This window comes from Tiliqua scincoides, chromosome 2, assembly GCF_035046505.1.
Source record: "Tiliqua scincoides isolate rTilSci1 chromosome 2, rTilSci1.hap2, whole genome shotgun sequence".
In the NCBI taxonomy this organism is placed as follows: Eukaryota; Metazoa; Chordata; class Lepidosauria; order Squamata; family Scincidae; genus Tiliqua; species Tiliqua scincoides.
The window spans coordinates 38,777,287-38,794,429 of record NC_089822.1 but is presented as its reverse complement, the minus strand read 5'-3'; the positions used below and the strand labels follow the sequence as shown (position 1 = coordinate 38,794,429).

Sequence of the window (17,143 nt, the reverse complement as noted above, 5' to 3'; positions counted from 1 at the left end):
CTATGCCCCTTAGTCCATATACACTCCTTCACGGTTATCAGATCCACAAGCCAAAGAGCTACTATAGTAGGCCAGTTTACTCCCAGGTTTGACACTGTGTTAAGGAGGGTCATGGATGCATTTCTGGGCCTGGTGTGTATGGTCTGCAGCAGCAGTTGCCACTGCATGCCCAGCATCATGCATAGGCAGTGAGTTTGGCTGAGGTCGGAAAATGTAAGATGCCAGGAACTTTCTGGGCCCCCTCCTGGGCCCCTTTTCTGACCTTGGGCCCAGGTACAAATTACCCCCTTTACCCTCCTCTCCTAGGCCCTGATTCTATGTATGTAATCCTTAAGATTTAGATCTTTCTTCCTTAGAACTGATCTTAAAAATCATCAAAAGCTAAGAAATCCTAGATGACCCACAACTAGCTCATTTTATTTTCATCAGTCAGTGAATGATGTGTAGTCAAACTCTTTGTTCCGTGGTTAAAAAATGCTTGGCTTTCAGTTACTGGCTCACACAGCTTTCCAGGTAGGTGGTCTAAAGTTACATCTAAGGAGATTATGTGTGATTTAGAGCACTTTACATGCTTCTGTTTTGTAGCTGCTGGAAAAAGATACCTGGATCGAATCTGTGAAGGATAAGATTTTAGTGTTTACTGCACTGCAATAACTAATAGATAAAACAATAGTCAGTTCTAACACTGAGCCCTATGACTAGAGACTCAAGGGAGGAGTGTGTTGCTTTCTAGATTCACAATACGGGTATAACTGCAGGAAATAAGGATGGAGATAATTGTTTTTCCCCAGAGGATTGAAAGACAGACTCATTATTGCCTGTGCTGTGCACAGCTGCCCCAGGATCATCTCTGTCAGTCTGGAAGGCTTTAGTAGTGCTTCAAAAACCTGGAAAATCTGTTTGGCCCGAGATGGCAGTGGGCCAAAAAATAATTTTTTAAAAAAATGAGTGGGTTATAGCAAGGCAATGTTATCTTTATCATGCCACCTTCAGCTTTCTTAAAAACTAGTGTACATCTTCAGTCTAAGGCTATGTGTTTTCTTGTCATCTGGAATGTATGTAGGCAGTTTGGTGCTCTAGGTATAGTATTTAGAAGGCTCACTCTTGCACTCACCTATGTAGGCCCTCGAGGACCCCTTTCCAAACACTTGGCTCTTCTTCATTTCCCTGCAAAGCCAGGCATCTTGTCCTTTCATGTCCCCTACTGTTCTGGATCTGCAGAAGCATGTGCACAACACTGGGATAAGGTTATTTCCATTTGCTCTGGCAAAGATGCCACACATATCCTAGGCAACTCTTTAGCTTTGACGAATACTATTGTGTCTTTTAAAGACAGCCAGATAGATTAACTTCATTCAGAAACACATCTCTATCATTTCTTGGTATGCAGCATTTTTGGGTTCCTTGATGCAAAACCTTATTCAAACAGAGTTGTAGTAAGTAACTGTATTGCTCAGGCTGAGGAAGTGTCCAAAATTCCTATTGGTGGTTTGCAGCAATGGGGAGAGAAGGACATGGCATCAGTCAGACTATGTGTCAAGCCATTGTGCCTGAATTATGATTAATTACATTTTTTTCTCACCCTTTCCTCCAAGGAGTTCTGGTCAGCAAATAGCTTGCCTTATGGAGTAGTTGCCATGTGGATGAAATTTCAAGCTGTCTCCACATCACTCACTGTTTGTGTTTGTGTTGTCTGCATGTTGTGTGCTGGATCTGTCCTTGGCTGTGTCCTTGCCTTCCTCTCACTTCTTCACAACTCTGTGCTTCTGAATTGCTGTTTAGTTATGTAGCTCCTTAGATTTTGATCCTTATTTGATCCTGACTGTAGCCTGCTTTTTCTTTTTTTTGGTTGATAACCACAATGTTAATCGTGCTGGATCTGAGAGACTCGCGCCATGTCTGCTTTGACTATGAACTTTGCTATAGTTTTGTCAGCCATGCAAAACTCATGGCCAGTCATTCTGGTGCCTACCTTTCCTTTGACCTTGATTCTGAGGACTGAGAGCCCAATCCTATGCATGTCTACTCAGAAGTCCCATTATAGTCAATGGGGTTTACTCCCAGGAAAGTGTGGATAGGATTGTAGCCTGAGAGCCCAATCTGAGCTCTTTAGCACTGGTGGTATGGTGCTGGGTGCTGCAGATGTGCCTTAAGGCATGCTTGCAGCACCAGGAGAAGAGGGGCCGCCAGCACTGGGCCCGCACCAGTTGGCACTGAACATCAGCATTGCTCAGAGGGCCAGCACATGCTCCAGCAGTGCCAGCCAGAAGTAAGTAGAATCGGGGCAGGGGGAGGTGGGGAGTGTGCGGAACAGGGTGGGGGGAGGAACCAGGCTGGGAGGGGTGGTACTGGAAGAGCTCTGCTCCACTGGATCCTGAATTTCATTTGGGTCCAGAAGGCCTGACATGGAGTCTCTCAAGTCTGTGCTGGCAAAATAGCCAGCGCAGACTTGAGAAGCCCCACTGGGGGCTTGGGGTTTTCCCTAGAGAAAGGGGATGAAGTCACCTTCCACTGAGGTGACCTCTGACAGTTGCTGTGGGGCCACAGGATGCAGCAGTAGCCACTTTGGTGCCACTGAACTCAGCAGCACTGCTGCATTTAGGATTGGGCTGTGTGTCATCTTTCTACATCAGCCTAATCTCATGAATGCTTTAGATTCCTACTTGGAAGTCTGATCCTGAACTTCTAGTCCAGTAGCCTGCAGTGGTCAACTGGATGCCTCCGACAAGGGAAGGCAATAGCCCTCCTTTGCTGTTGTCCTCTTCCCCACAGCTGTTCAGTAGCACAACCCTCTGACGATTGAAAGGTGCTGGGGCTATCAGCCTCTGATGCTTTGGCCCTTTGCCTAGTCTCACATGTGTGGGGTTGGTGTTATGTATGGTTATTTTGCTCCGACAGGAAGACACTTTTCATATTCTTAGAGCTGTTCCATCCCTTATTATGACTCTGTCCTGGATCCATAAGAAGAAAGTTGGAGTATAATTTTTCTAAATAAACAAAACCTTAAAATTCTACAAATTAAAAAGACGTCCAAGGCCCCTGGTGAGCCTCAACTTTTACCCTCCCCAGTCAAAGGCACAAGTGTGATCATTTTTCAGGTTGTCATGTGCTCCCTTGGAGAGCAATGCCAGAGCCAGGAACAGCATGCAGATTCCACGCCAACTGATAACTGGGGGGCAGAACAACATTTTCAGAGCGTGTGCCAAAGCTACCATTCCGTGTAGTGTGAGGAAAGAGCTATGTGTTGACAAAGCATGGACATGATTTGAATGTAATTATTTCTTGTCACCTAATTTGGGAAAACAGTAAGGTGGAGGAAATGTAAACACCGTAAGTAGAACTTGTCTTTTGTTACACCTTATCTCTTGCATGCAAACACGGGGAAGTAAAATATACAAAAGTCAGGGTCTTCCTGAATGCACCCAGCAGAAGTGATGATTACACAACTGCAAACCGAAGCCTGATTAGGCTAATACTGAAGGTATCAGTAATTGCTATGACATACTCAAGCAGAACTGATTGCCTGTGAAAGCGAACACATGGATGAAAAGAATATCTTTATTTTGCGCTAGCAAAGGGAAGCACCACATGCTCAGTTAAAGAGCCCGTCACCAAGGTCCTGATAAAAAGATAGAACATTTAAAAAGAATAAATGGACTGTATCCAGACGCCAATAAAGTTGCACGCCTGACAAATCTCGAAGGCAAACAGTGGATGCATGCCTTGTTAATACAATCCTTCCGCATAAGTAACTACTACCTGACCTTTTTGTTCTGCAGAATGGGCTTTGAATTGACTATAGAAAACCAATGCAAATATTTGGCTTCATGCAGAATCAGACAGGGAGCTTACTCTGAGACTGGAAAGAGAATGCAGCAGGTGCGCGTGTGTTTTAATGTTTTCAGAGTTTGTCCGTTGTTCGGGCGGGGGGGGGGTAAGGAGGAATGAAGGTGATACAAACAGCAAGTGATATATATTAAAGCCCCCTGGACAGGGACCAAGTTAGCATTCTGCAACATTTTGGTGCTAACGAAGATCACATAGAAGTCATAGTGGAATTTGGCATATCACAATAAGCTCCTCTGTGACAACACGTGCATGGTGTGTGCCCATGGCATCAATCCAAAGAAAGCTAGTTGTGCTTTTGTCCCACTGAAATCAATGGGACGTGAGCTATGACTTAGTTAGGACTGACACCTCCTGCCATATTGTTTACTTATTACTATGTATTTAATATCATTATACTCTGCTTCTCAGCCAAGAGTGGCTCCCAGCGTGGGCTCCTATTAAAATTCTGAAAGTGATTTGTGTAATCCAAAGCAACCCACCAAAAAATACAACATTGTTATGTGTTTACAAGCCCCTTCCTTGAGCAACAAGAAGCTCAAGGGGCTACAGTGCTATCCACATTCCAGCTTCCTTTGGAAGAGAGATTACTGGAAACTTAATATGCTTTTGTAATGTTTATTTACCAATATGAAGGGTAGGCATTTGCACTGAGTTAAGAAGCACATTCCTGCAAGCCGCAACAGGCTACCCCACTGGTATTCAAACTGGGGCGTGAAGATGCCCCAGCCTGAGGGCCCTGGCCACTTTCCCCTTAACCAGTGAAAGTGCAGTAATTGCACCCTGCCTCTGCAAAACCAGAAGTGGAGCATGATCGCTGCGCTCTCACTTTCTGGAGGCTGGGGAGCCCTGCAGACGCTCGTACAGGGCTCTCCACACCCCAGGAAGGCTGCAGGGACTGTTAAGTAAATGCCTGTCCCTGCAGCCCCCTAAACGACTAGATCCTGGGGATCATGTCGCTGCCTTCCCCCTGCTCCCGCTGCCTCCCCTCCCTTGCAAAAACTTAAACTCCCTGAGAGTGAGAACTGCAGGGCTACACCTTCACTTGGCAGCCCTGGCAGCACCTGGTAGCCCAAAAGATGCTCTGACTATAGCTGGATCTCTTCCCTTAGCTTCCATTCCAATCTCACTCTATTCCTCTCATTCTAGTTCTACTAGACCATTGCTGCTTTCCTTTGTCCTCCCACTGCCATCCCAAGAGAGGGAAGGGGAACAGGTCATCTTCTTCCCAGCCCTCTCATTATATGGCTTCTGGAAGGGTCTAAAGCAGGAGTGCTCACACTTTTTTGACTCGAGAGCTACTTTGAAACCCAGCAAGGCCCGGAGATCTACCAGAGTTTTTTTTACAATGTTCGCACCATCATAACATATAACATTTATGTGTACAATGTATGTTGGTGTATCTTGAGCCCCACTGAGTATAACAGGACTTACTCCTGACTAGACATGCCTAGGATTAGGCTGTGAGGTTGCAATCCTAGCCACACTTACCTGGGAGTAAGCCCCATTGAGTACAATGGGCCTTACTCCCGGCGTTTCCTCCAAGAGGCACCTGAAGGGGGGGTCGGCACTCCGCGATCTACTCATTTTGCCTCGCGATCTACCGGTAGATCGCAATCCACCTATTGAGCACCCCTGGTCTAAAGACCTATTTGTTTTGCTTGACCTTGAAGAAGGAGGAATATGGTAGGGACCCCTTTTCGACTCCTGTTACTGGTTTTATATTATAGCAGTTTTTGCATTTTAATCTACTCTTGTATAATTGTTGAATTTGCAATTGTTTTTTTAATGTCTACTATTCAGATGTTTTATCTTTTGTATGTTTTATTTCTATAAAGGAGTATATTAAAAGGTCCCCCCCCCCCACCCGGCATTAAGCCTAGTTGATTCCGACTCTAGGGGCGGTGCTCATCTCTGTTTCTAAGCCAAAGAGCTGGGGTTGTCCATAGACAGTTTCTGTGGTCATGTGGCTGGTATGACTAAATGCCTAAGCGCATGGAACGCCATTACCATCCCACCGAGGTGGTACCTATTTATCTATTCACATTTTTTCATTTTTTCAAACTACTAGGTTGGCAGGAGCTGGGACAAGCAATGGGAGCTCACCCCACCGCACAGATTCGAACTGCCAACCTTGTGGTCAACAGACTCTTCAACTCATCAGTTTAACCCACTGAGCCACCACGTCCTCTCAAAAAGCAGTATATGAATCTTTCAAATAAATAGATAAATAGTCTCTGCTTAAGACCCGCTTCTCAGGTTGAGGTTACTTGGGGTAACCAAAGGTACTGCTCTCATCCCTCTTCTAGGGAAATCTCCAATTCATACTTCTTAACCATTCACACCTCTGCCTGTGATTTCCTGATTGCTAGCCAGCTCCCACCCACCCCCACTCTTCATATGTAAGAAGGAAGCTTGTAAGCCAGTGTCCTCTATGTTAAGAAATCAATTAACAATTGATTGTTAATCAATTGACTGGGCAATTAGGCAATAATCTGCCTTACAATGGTAGTAGGTCTGGGCAGGAGGTCTGGTCTAGAGGGTAGAGCCTCTGTCTGCCTGAAGATAACATCCACAAGGTCGCCAGTACGAGGCTACCGGCACCGTGCGACCTTGAAGCAGCTGACAAGCTGAAGCCGAGCTATTCCATCTGCTCTGAGTGTGGGAGGATGGAGGCCAGAATGTAAAGCCAGATCAGAATGAAACACCTTGAATGTAGTGGTTCTTGAAAGAAAGAACCTTCTTTCAAATTGTAAAAATCCCTATTTAATAAGGGATTTAAATAAAGCCTGCCTATGTAAACCGCCTTGAATAAAGTCTTGAATAAAGACCAAGAAAGGCGGTATATAAATACCTGTTATTATTAGTAGTAGAATAGTAGTAGTAGTAGTAGTAGTAGTAGTAGTAGTAGTAGTAGAATAGTAGTAGTAGTAGAGTAGTAGAGTAGTAGAGACACTCATTCTCTCGATACCGAGCTAAACAAGCGCATCGGTAAAGCAGCTACCACGTTTTCCAGACTCACAAAGAGAGTCTGGCCCAACAAGAAGCTGATGGAACATACCAAGATCCAGGTCTATAGAGCTTGCGTCCTGAGTACACTTCTGTACTGCAGCGAGTAATGGACTCTTCGCTCACAACAGGAGAGGAAACTGAGCGCTTTCCACATGCGCTGCCTCCGACGCATCCTCGGCATCACCTGGCAGGACAAAGTTCCAAACAACACAGTCATGGAACGTGCTGGAATCCCTAGCATGTATTCACTGCTGAAACAGAGACGCCTGCGTTGGCTCGGTCATGTCGTGAGAATGGATGATGGCCGGATCCCAAAGGATCTCCTCTATGGAGAACTCGTGCAAGGAAAGCGCCCTACAGGTAGACCACAGCTGCGATACAAGGACATCTGCAAGAGGGATCTGAAGGCCTTAGGGATGGACCTCAACAAGTGGGAAACCCTGGCCTCTGAGCGGCCCGCTTGGAGGCAGGCTGTGCAGCATGGCCTTTCCCAGTTTGAAGAGACACTTTGCCAACAGTCTGAGGCTAAGAGGCAAAGAAGGAAGGCCCATAGCCAGGGAGACAGACCAGGGACAGACTGCACTTGCTCCCGGTGTGGAAGGGATTGTCACTCCCGGATTGGCCTTTTCAGCCACACTAGACGCTGTGCCAGAACCACCTTTCAGAGCACGATACCATAGTCTTTTGAGACTGAAGGTTGCCAATACAATTATTAGTAGTAGTACAGACTGTCAGCAGCCATATATTATTTGTCAGTATGTTTGAATTAGTCATCATTACATGTTGTTCACATTTATTTTTTTCTGGCCTGTCCTCACATCAAGAGAAACTAACCAGTCAGATAATATGTGTATGTGATTCATTGACTGCTGTATCTAGTGCATTACCCTTGCACCTCCAAAATGAGCAGGACAGACAAATGCTTGGGATAAAGGGTCACTTTATTAATGCGATCAGAAAATCTGCAGCAGGGCATAAACAATCTAAAACACCTTCCACATGCAGGCTCCTAATTTGGGGAGATCGCCACTAGCTGTCTATCTCCCCTGGGCTACATGGGCATCACATCTTGGCTCCACACCCCCTTGGTCATTGCCCGAGAGAGCTTATCAACACCAACCCCTAGGGGTTGAGGCAGCTGGATGAGTTGCCAGCTGTTGTCCTCTGCCCAATCCAGCCTGAGGGCTTGCCAGCCAGTCTCAGCAACCTGGACAAGTATTGTCTGAGCAGAACTGGCTGGTCCCTGACCTTGCTGACCTTGGAATGTATGCTGGATTGGCACATAACCTTCAGGGCATCAGCCTGCCCAACCCTCACTTGTGCAGCAGCCAATGAGGTGCTCCCATTTTCCCACCTTAGCCTGACTTGCCTGGAGTGCCAGGCAAACAGTGGGGGATGAAGCTCTTATGGAGCTTCCCCCTCAGTCCTGAATTAAGAGAGAACAAAGCCATGTAGAAGTCAAGCAAACCTCTCCATGTTTGAAAATGTTATATAGTATTTATATACTTTTTTTTTACATTCCAAATCATAATCACCTTTATAAATACTTCATCTTCAGAATTTGAAGAAGGTTCTTCATTTTTACAATGCATTTCTCTATGTTTTCATTCATGTTTCAGAAGTCTTTTAGACCATGATAATACAGAACAGAGTAACTAATTTATATTGTTTTTTACCCAACTGACACTAGTCCATATGAAACAGATGCTTTCTTTTCTAACTTGTCACTTTACATCTTTTTTCTATCATTCTCATTCCACATTATAGTACACTCATCATCCCTTTCTTATTTCATATTCATATATTATACCTTGAGGTCTTGCTTCTTTATATGCCTATGGAAAGAAATGTCGGACTTTACTGTTCAGTTGTGGCTTGACTGTGGTCCCTTGGATGCATGTGTGCAACCCACACTGTTGTCAACAGGAGCTGAACATAGGAGCAGAACGCAAACATGCTTTTGAAAAGATGCTACAGTGTCATGCATCTTGGCAGCAGTTCTGTCATAACCCACAAGATGTTGAGACTTTTCAAGCTGATGAATATGGTTCTTTCCCCCATATGTTTACTATTCTAGAATTGAGAGAACATGTAACTTAAAACATATCTCAGAATAAGATTCTGAAGACTTTTCAATTTTGTACAGACATTGGTTGCATATGACATTTTCAAGCTGTATGCTAAAGATCTTTTTACAGAAGACATTTTCTTGTGCATACACGCAATCCTGGCCATCCCAGAGGAAACACTGTTGTGTAAAATATAATGTATGTGTAACTAGGCAAACACTTAGCCCAAAGAATTTCCTTTAACTGAAACAACTTTAAAATGTGATGCTATGAAGACAAAAACTACTGCTATCTATGTTCATATACATTTTATCCCCATGGAATCATAACCTGAGGAAGACTTGGACTGCAGTAATTCAGGCACTGAAGTCAGACTCGAGTCATGAAAATGTGTTTTTTGCTGACTCGTAGTCTTGTGAGTCGCGCGCATGGAAGACTTGGAAAAACACTTAAGTCAGGGGTCCCCTGACTTGGCACCCATTCCCACTCATACAGACTCGAGTCTACCTATGTCTGGGTGTGCTTGCTTAATGTTTTTGCCACATGAAAAACCTTGTGGGGCTATCATTCAGACCGGGTGAGCTGTAGGGAAGTTCCAACCACGAGGCAGGGAAAGCTTAATGTTTTCCTTTTGAATGGAGCAAGAGTTGGGAATGAACTCTTTTGCCCATCTCTGATAGAAAGGAACCAATTATCATTGGACAAAGAATGGGTGTCTATTTTCTTTGGCTGAGGTATGGCAGAAGGAGGCACCAAAGGCGTTCTTGCCTTACAATTGGCTGAAGTAGCCGGGGGGGGGGGGGAGAGGTGGGAGAAAGCTCTTTTGTCCATCTCTGATAGGAAGGAAGGAACCAATGATCATTGGATGCAAGATGGGAGGTTTGATATTTTCTTTGGCTGAGGGAGGGCAGGAGGAGGGGCCCAAGGGGGTTCTGGACTTAGGATTGATTAGAGGGGGAAGAAGTAGGTGGGAAAGCAGAGGGAGGAGGAGGTTCATAGCAATTGCTCTTTCCAATCTCATAGTTTCTATGAGCTCCATTGTTAATTGGGAGGGGGAAGCCTCATTGAATGACCAGCTACATGGGACTACTTCTGATAGAGCTACCAAGGATTAGGTGGTCCTGGTAAGCCTCACAGTTGCTGCGCATGACCCTCCTCCCTCTTGCCGCTCCCTTCTGTCCCACCCCCTCCTGCCCTGTATATAGATGGGTGGGGACAGTAAGGGAATGTTCAAAGAGAACTCTGACAAACCCCTGGCAGCAGCCCCATTTTTTCAATTGCTGGGGTTTTCAAGTGGGGCAACTCAACTCCAGTCTTTTAGCATTGAGAAAGGGTGACTCTAGATTCAAGTCATGCCACACTGGACTTTCCCATCCCTGATCTACAGTATGCTTAACCCTTTCCCTTCATTGCTTTTCTCCTGAAATTTCATTCCTGGCATGCTTCTTCTACCTCCCACCAGTATTTTCAATCCTTTGTTTATCTTGCAAATGCAACTTGGTAAAACTGTTGAGATGAGGACTTTTCAGAGCCAGGGGAGGGAAAATGACTGTGGGGAAGGTTTAAACCCCCCCCCCCTATTTTCTTGGATGCAAATGCTCTCTGTGCATGTAACTGCAATGCATCCTAGAGTTTGCCCTCAGCATTCATGACCTAATTCTCTCTCTTGCTCAGATAGAATCAAGTAGGCAGCACAAAGCAAACGCTTTCACCTTGTGCCCTCCTTTGTCTTTCTCAGGTTTCCTTCGCTTTTGTGCTTCTCCACAGCTCCACCCTTCCTCATTAAAACGTTTGAACTTTCTCCTGCAGATGGAACTTTTTCAAAGGCCACCGAGAAGAACTCCAATGATATCAAAAGGGAATGTAATCTTTTTACAGGAAGCATTGATTTATAAAGCCAACTCCCAGAGGTTCAGACAGGTTTATCATACTGCTATAAATGTCTGAATGCATAATGGAATGCAAGGTCTAATTTCTGTAATGTGTTTGGATGATGCATTGCTCATCAGGAACCACAGATGATGAAGCCAAAGAGGAAAGCTCAAGCATATTCTTTTGAAACTTTGGCCGTCTAATACATTATTAAGGATTCTAGATAAAAAAGAAGAAAATGCCACACAATCTAGCTCAATAGGAATAGAGTTCAGGTGTTAGCATTTGACTGCAATTTTAATCTATATGAATGATTCCTCGGCATCTGAGCATTTACAAATGCACTGAAAACACAGAGCTCCAATAGGTTAGATTGGAATCAGCCTTTCCTGAGGGAAAAAAAAGAATAATTAATTATTATGGTGTGTTACAACTTTCTAAGGATTGCACCCTTAGTGTGGTCTTAATAAGGATATCAGAGTCATTGTATGTTGTTAAGAGCATGCAGAGTTTCAAAGTCTCGTTTTTCCAGGAATTAATTGTGCAGTTGTATCTTGAGTGTGATCACAATTATATTAATCAATACAACTCTGTTAGGTGGCTGACTTTTCTTTGTTTAAAAGTTAGTCAAGTCAGAGCTGGAAGAATGTTTTTAATAAAGGAATGGTATATATAAAGCACACAAATGAAGAAGAACAAAGTATTTCATTGTGTAAATAGCAAGCAAGATATTTACTGATACTGTGATCATAAGTTTTGTGGTAGTAAACATTTTGAGGTAGGAAAACTGTGGTGTTCTTAATCCTTTCTCAGAAAGCCTTGTTCAGAATTGTCATTTGAAACCCAATCCTGCCTTTCCCTGGATTTCTACAGCCACAAGATTAGATTTACTGTATTTTCAATATTTGGAGACTAGATGTGAGATGGAGTATTCTAATGCAGTGTTCAGTCTTCATGCATCATCTAGATGTGACCATTTGTCCACCCATACTGGATGGATGGACTTTAAATTTAAAGTCAAGAGAGACACTGTGTGTGCTCAGTTGATTCTAACTTAGGGAGTCATATATGATGATATGAAAAAGAAGCACTTTGTCAATTGGCAATCCTCTTATATATAGCAGGGGGAGAGTAAATGTCCTCTTCAGTGCAACATAGTGTCTTTTCTAGTGGCTGTTTGCTAGTGTTCTGCATTTTTTTAAAAGACTGTATTTCCCAAAAGGAAATATCTAGCTTCTCTCAAAGACCATCACTTTTTTTTTGGTCTCTCAGTATTTCTTTCTCTCATCATCCCTGACAGTCTTGTGAGTATGGCTGACAGCTCAATTGACATTGCTAACCAGGTAGTTAAAGCAACTGAGAGCTCAAGGCCATTGGTTCACACCAATGCAGGCACAATGCATAAGCAGAAATTCATTCCAATTCCAGAGTGGCATCTCCATTAAATACAAGTGGCTTCTTTAATACTTGAAGGGGCTTTTCCTCTTTTAGTGATGAGGAATGGAATGGAATCTTATTTAGGAACATTATACTTTTGAATGTTAAGATACCAGCCATAACACATTGTTCTACCAGCCAAATTCAGCTTTTATCTATTACAATAAAAATACAGTTGGACCTCAGTATCTGTGGAGGATCCATTCCCAGACATCCCATGGATACTGAAACCCATGGATAATGGAATCTGGGGGGTGGGGGCCATCAATGGACCTCTGGATGTGTCTGATTGCATCTGGAGCTGTTCTGAGGCCTGAAACCAGGATGTGCCTTTCTGACACCTCTGTGCACAGCAACCCCAGGCCTCAGAAAGTCTCCCAGACATGAACAGAAGGTGATTCTGGTCACATTCTAGAGGGCCTCCAGAACAGATCCAGCACCTGCACCGAGTCAAACCCATGGATAATGAGGTCCTACCTGTTGTTTTGCCAGATTCCCAATCCAAGCTCTGCCTGGAGAACCTATGTCCACTTTTAGCTAATTAAGCTCCCCTTTTTTACCCAACAATGACTCTAGTTCTGCCTTGCAGTCCTGCTGGCCCCCACCACTGGGGTCGCTCGCCTGTTCAATCTGCAGAGGTCTTCTCTCCTGCCAGCAGCCTCCTGCCACTACAGCGGCCCCTTGGTCCTCAGCAGGTCTTGGGCATGACAGCCACACACCAAATTCCAGTGTCTCCAGCAGTCTTTGCTGCAGCAGTCTCCAAAGTCCATTAGTCTGCCCCAAAGACCCATCAGCAGTTCCGTAATTCCAGTTGTCCTCAGAAGTCCATCAGCCATTATTTTCTCAGTCCATCAGTCTCCTTCCTAAAGCTTTCCTCCTTCTACTGCCCACCCCAAACTCTCCCTTCATCATGTGCTTTTATGCCTGAGGGCCCTATTGCCTTCAAGTGGCTGCTGCTGTATAGCACACAACCTGCTGAATGCCCAAGCCTTACTCTTAAAGTGGCCACTGCTGACATCACATCCTACCTCCTTGCCAGATCTTCCGTAATTCCAATACGCCTGTACAGGCGTTCTCCCGTATCTGTGGGTCCCATACCCACAGTTTCACTTATCTGTGGTTCTCAGACCACCCTTTTTGCTCATGGCTCACCTCTCTCCATTTGCAAATGCTTTGCAAACAGATGCATTTTGGAAAACGAAGCAGACATGCTAGGCTTTTAGCTGCTAGAGGAACGCTAGAGGAGGCTACAGTGAAAACAGTAACAGGAAGAAGAATTCAATAGTCTTACTGTTTGTCTGCTTTGCTATCTGCTTCCTGTTAGTGGTGGAAGACTCTATGTTTAGCCTTCTTGGACCACTGAGGTATGGAGCTGCCTAGTTTTTGTGAACAGAATGGTTGACCTTCCTTTCCTTGATTAGCATTGCCTGTTTCCTTGGCAAAGGGGTTGCCCTGATACTGGCTGTGTTAGGGATTTCTAGTGTGTCTTGCTACAGGTTTAGGGTAGCACTTTGCAGGGTAACAGAACTAGCTGAGCCAGGGGAAGAACTGTGTGCTATCTTGGGCAAAATGCTTGAATACTATGCATGGGAGGGACTAAGGAGCAGGTTATGTGGCATTATCATGACATTCTTATTGTCGTGATGTGTTCGTTGTTTGAACATCCTGGTGGTGCTGAGAAAGGAGTGGTCAATTCACGGGGGGGGGGGTGTGTAATATGAGAGTGTAAGTGTGCACACCATAGATTGTCCAGGACAGAGGTTGGGCCAAGGGCCTTTGAGAATCTGGTGCTGACACTGGTCATAGTTTCTCTGTAATATTTCACATTTTCCTTTATGTTAACCACCCTTGTGAAAACTTTGCATTGTCTCAGTACCTGAGTACATAGGACTGAGCAAACTAGATGTACTGACTAACGTGGGAAAAATGTTTCTCATGCATACTGGCACAAACAAATGCTCAGCCTTTAACATGATTTCATGTCTGGAATGAAATGAGATCATTTGAAAAGTGCTATGTTTATGGAAGGAATATGGAGCTGGATCTTATAGCTAATTATTATAGATGGTGGTTATGCAATTCATGGTGCAATAACAATAACTACTTGGAGTTATATATTAATGATCCCAAGAAAAGAAATGTAGCACTTAGCATCACTTCCAAAATGAAGTCAAGGGATGTGAGAGCAAAATATGCTGGAATGGCATATACCTTATTTATTTGTTGAGCAGATTTATGGTTATTGGTTATCAGGCTCTGAGTTGTTTTGTGTGTTTGGAAAAATGGATCCAGTTTTAATGGATATCTTACTGCAAAGTGGAATGCCTTGGGATGTACTACATGGAAAGTACCATTATGAACACGTCTTGAAATGTGGTAACGTTTCTTTGTATCAGAACTTAAACTTTCTTGAAATGCGTATAGGGAAGCAATCAGAAAATAAGTATTTTTAATGCATCACTAGAGAGTCTTGAATCTGTCAGCAGGCAGTCACCCAAAGATGGTCTATCAAAAACATGGAATAGCCATGTCAGGTCATTGGTCTATCTAGACCTGTATTGTCTACACCAGGGCTCTCCAAACCCTGGGCCATGGCTAGATCCATGATTTGAAGAAAGCCCCCCCCCCCCATGAGGAGCACTTCTGTTTTGTATCCCTGTGCCCAGATCAGCTTGAAAGAAACCCGGTGCCGTGCCAGAACGGTAAATGTTGCTCAGGACTGGGAGGGCTTTTTTGGGACACAGCAATTTCCAGTTTGGAAACCTCTGGTCTACACCAACTTGCAGCATCTTTCCAGCAGGGTTTCAGAGGGGGGGGGGAGGTCTTTCTTAGCCCTGTTGGGAAATGCTAGGGATTGACCCTAGGACTGTCTATATGCAAAACATCTGCTCTAGCACTACTCCTCTTCTAGTAAGTCAGCAAGTTCCACAGTCACAGCTGGAGAAATATTACTTCAAGTTGCCTTTTTAAAAAATGAAGATAAGGTCTGTCAGGACACAGAGAAGGGTCAGTTCAGTGGTAGCACCAATGCTGTGAAATGGCCTCCCAAAGAAGGTCTGCCTGTCCCCTTTCAGCACAAACCTATGCATGTTTAATCAGAAGTAAGTTCTACTGCACTCAGTGGAGCTTACTCTCAGGTAAGTGTGCATAGGATTTGTACATTATTTACATTACTTCTCTGATTAGTCCATCCATGATCCACCTGATCAGATTCTTCTGAAGATAAAAGCCACTACACCAGATGCAGTCCTTTGCCCGAGGAGCAACTCTTTTTGTTGCGTCTTACTGAGCCGTCTCTCCCTCTTGCCCAGACGCCAAGACTGTCCTTCACCCTCACACTTCCTGGTTCCCTTGGTTGCTCTACTTGAGTGTGACTCTGGCAGCTGATGCCGAAGAGTTGGGTCACAGATACACATTCAACAGATGTGGCATGACTGCATTTGTGAATGAGCCATCAGGATGAAACACCGCAGACTGAACTTTCATATTGTCTCACTTCACTTCAAACAATTTTTTCCAATAGTTAGTGCTCATAGCAGCAACTGTTACCCTGCATGTGCCTGATCTCATCTGATCTCCGAAGCTAAGCAGTGTCAGGCCTGGTTAGTACTTGGATGGGAGACCACCTGGGAGTACCGGCTGCTGTAGGCTTATACCATAGTCTTTCGAGACTGAAGGTTGCCAGCCAACCTAGTGCTCATATCCGTGGCCTCATTCTCTGCATGATCATGCAGATACAAGCCCTTTGATGTAAAAGTTAGAGTGGATATAGCATTGCAGTCTGAACTGTGAATATTTGATTGCCAGATAATCAAATGATAAGAAGTCAAACTTTATTGCATCATGAACAGTTCCCTCAGCCAGTGGTTCCCAGACCTTTGGATAGGGAGATGCTCTTTACACTCTCACATAACACCAGAACCAGGGGACATCCACTAAAATTGAGTGTTGGGAGAGTTAGAACAGACAAAAGAAAATATTTCTTTACTCAGCGTGTGATTGGTCTGTGGAACTCCTTGCCATAGGATGTGGTGATGGCGACTGGCCTGGATGCCTTTAAAAGGGGATTGGACAAGTTTCTGGAGGAAAAATCCATTACGGGGTACAAGCCATGATGTGTATGCGCAACCTCCTGATTTTAGAAATGGGTTATGTCAGAATGCCAGATGCAAGGGAGGGCACCAGGATGAGGTCTCTTGTTATCTGGTGTGCTCCCTGGGGCATTTGGTGGGCCGCTGTGAGATATAGGAAGCTGGACTAGATGGGCCTATGGCCTGATCCAGTGGGGCTGTTCTTATGTTCTTATGTTCACTGGAACCCACCTAAAATAAGTTTCACTTTACCAGCTGCTCCAGCCTCTATAGCTGTAATGGTAATTGGATTGCAGTGCTGCTCCCTAGCAGCAGGTTGTTTAACCCCTGAAGGACATAGTCTAAGCTGACTTGTCAATTTCATGACCTACTGAAAATTGGGTCATGACCCATTCGTGGACCACTGATCCACTTTTTGGAAACCACTGCCCTAAGTCATGGTTCTCCATTTGTTTTGACGTGCTTTACTGATTTTCCAGCCCTGAATTTCTGACAGCTAGATTCTTCTCTGGCCCCACCAACTTTTCCTCTAGTGGCTCACCTAAATCCTATGACTTACAATTTGCATGTTCATCATGTAGACACAGATCCCACAAAAGCATAAAAGGATTGTGTATATAAAGCTGCATTATATGATTGATTCGAGAATATAGTTCAAGATATGAATGCACAATCTATCCAGTTCCACTCTTGTTGTCTGCAGCCAGGACGAGCTAGAGAACAATACAAGGGGTATAGAGTACAACCTGATTTTCAAATCTTCTCTTTATAACTTGTCCAAACGAACACAAAGATGAGTACCAAAAGTTCAAATGC

At 44.4% G+C, this 17,143-nt stretch overlaps 1 long non-coding RNA gene across 1 annotated transcript; it reads left to right on the top strand.

Annotated features, from left to right (window-relative positions):
• Positions 1 to 3,211: 3,211 nt before the first annotated feature.
• On the top strand, positions 3,212 to 6,082 carry LOC136642152 (uncharacterized). The gene is made up of 3 exons (XR_010793969.1): positions 3,212 to 3,330; positions 3,780 to 3,879; positions 5,918 to 6,082. It is a non-coding gene; the product is annotated as an uncharacterized lncRNA (long non-coding RNA).
• The last annotated feature ends 11,061 nt before the right edge of the window (positions 6,083 to 17,143 follow it).